This window comes from Myotis brandtii, unplaced genomic scaffold (genome assembly GCF_000412655.1).
Source record: "Myotis brandtii unplaced genomic scaffold, ASM41265v1 scaffold1058, whole genome shotgun sequence".
Taxonomy (NCBI): Eukaryota; Metazoa; Chordata; class Mammalia; order Chiroptera; family Vespertilionidae; genus Myotis; species Myotis brandtii.
The window spans coordinates 387,335-389,843 of NW_005353572.1; the positions used below are offsets into that span (position 1 = coordinate 387,335).

Consider the following 2,509-nt stretch of genomic DNA (forward strand, 5'->3'; position numbering starts at 1 on the left):
GAAAGAAGCACTTTACAGCTTCTCTTTGGCATATCTGAATTGCCAGCATCACTACTCTTATATGTTGGGATCATTTTTAAGTAAAATAAGGGTTACTTGAACACAATCACTGTGATACCATGACAGTCTGATAACTGAAAGGTCTACCCAGTGACAAAGGGGTAGGGTAGTGTTATAGCCTGGAGACACTGCACAAAGGGATGGTTCACATCTGGGTAGGAAAAAGCAGTACTGGGTAAGAATTCATCAAACTGCTCAGAACAGTGTGCAATTTAAAACTTAGGAATTATTTATTTCTGGAATTTCCTATTTAATATTTTTGGACCACAGTTGACCACAGGTAACTGAAACTGGAATGCAAAACCATGGATAAGGGCGACTACTGTAAAGTATTGAAAGGGAGTTGTGAAACTAGAACTGTGTCACTTAGGTGTACTAATACTAGCACTAGCAACAATCAATTGTCCAATTCTGGTTTTGTTCCGAGTCCATCACATACTCTCCCTGAAAGTCAACCTTGCCTTCTATAAACTTACTTTTTTTAAAAAGAGAAAACGCTGAGTAAGAATCAAAGACATATTAACAAGTGGTTTGGCTTCATCTAATGCACACTGGTTTTATCTGATTACAAGACTTGTTCACACTACCAACGGAGAAGTCGGGAGAATGTACAGACACCAGGAAATAGCAGAGCTGCGGTGGAGAGCTAGAGGTGGCTTTATTATTGTTGCTCTTTGTCCCCAAGGACTATCAGGCCTTAAGAGACTTGAACTTACCAAACACAAGCTTGAGGCAGACACCAAAAGCTAATGTATTAATTAACAATGAAACACACCATGGACACACAAATCAGAAATACAGGGCATTGGCATTCTCAGTGCAGTCCCTCCGTGTGATCACTAAGACATATCCTCTCCAGGAAAGCACCCTTTCCATTGCTAAGAAAGTTGCTGGGGGAGGGGAGGAATTAAAAAAAAAAGGGAGCATCAAAGAAAATAAGTATCTATCCAGTGGCATAGATAGGTGTATCCATCTCTTCAAATGATGTCCTCATCTGTGGTACCAGAAACCTCTGAAGCCTGGCCAGGACAGTACTAAAATGGATGCCAGCAAGGCCCCGAAGCTCTTTTCCCATATTCCCATATTCTCCCTTTATTGTAGACTAGAGGCCTGGTGCCTGAAATTCGTGCATTCAAGGGGGGGGGGGGGGGGGGGGAGGGAGGAGGTGTCCTCAGCCCAGCCTGCACCCTCTCCAATCTGGAACCCTTCGGGGGATGTCCGACTGCTGGTTTAGGCCCAATCCCACAGGCCTAATCGCTCTCGCAATCCGGGACCCCTGGCTTCTAACCGCTCACCTGCCTGCTGGCCCGATTGCCCTAACTGCTCTCCCCTGCCAGCCTGATCCCCCCTGCCAGCCTGATCACCTTAACTGCTCTACCCTGCTGGCCTGATTACCCCTAACCTCCTCTTCCTTGGCCCTACCACCATGGCTTTATCTGGAAGGACATCTGGAAGACGTCTGGTCTAATTAGCCTATTACCCTTTTATTAGTATAGATGATATCTACTGGCCCAGCTGCCATTCTCTCACCAAATGTCCATTTTGGATAAGATGTGATATCCACTTTGGCACTATTTCATATTGGTAAATGGTGTCTGATGGGTACATGGGAATATGAAATGTACCAAATCGACTGAAACAGAAAAGTCCTAAATTCAAATACACACACAAAAAGAGCCTCAAGGAATGAGAGGTGAACACATGCAACTACTATGTGACTACAGAGCCTGTAAAAAGGAGAGCGAACCCATAGATTCTGGGCAGTTATGCTAAATAGCATGGGCCTACGGAAGGTTGAAAATTAATCACTAAAAAGTGCAGAAAGGACTCAGAGCCACTGAAACGTGTCAAATTACAAGAGCTACACTGACTGAAAAGGGAGGAAAATGAGACTGGGTCTACAGGCAGTAGGGAAAGAGTCAAAACCATGATTAGTGCTGAGATTGTGACTCTACTTCAAGAAGTCATAGGTCAAATTAAAGATGACCCCAAGGTTTCTCTACTTGACATCCTTGGGGCTTTTCTCCTTGCACCCAGTCCGGGTAAGCGCTCCCTCCGAAGCAGCTACGTACGGCTGAAATCCTGTCCACCCTTAGCATCAGACCTGCATCCTCCACAAGACCTTTTCGGCCTACCGAGGCCACCTGGATCCTCCGTATCTCGGAGGGTTCGGAGTGCCTTTTGCTCTAACATCCCGGTTCAGATCTGCTCTCCCGAAGCCCTGGCTGTGTACCTCAGAAGGAAACAGCTGTAGACGATCTTCAGCCCTGACTTAGACCGTGCCCTAGGAGACTATATGACCACTCCTCCGGCCTTTCCCCCCGGGGGACCGGGCCCCTCACTGCTCCCTCCCCAACCCGCAAATTCTCACCGTCCCGGGAAGTCGCTCTGCGATTCCGCGCGGCGCGCCCCTGCTTTAGGCAGACAGACGCTGGGAGCCCACCTCCGC

At 47.2% G+C, this 2,509-nt stretch overlaps 1 protein-coding gene across 2 annotated transcripts in view; it reads right to left on the reverse strand.

Annotated features, from left to right (window-relative positions):
* Positions 1–2,509, reverse strand: part of PDSS1 (prenyl (decaprenyl) diphosphate synthase, subunit 1) — a 49,897-nt gene that overhangs the window by 46,623 nt on the left and 765 nt on the right. The gene's annotated exons all lie outside the window — the stretch shown is intronic.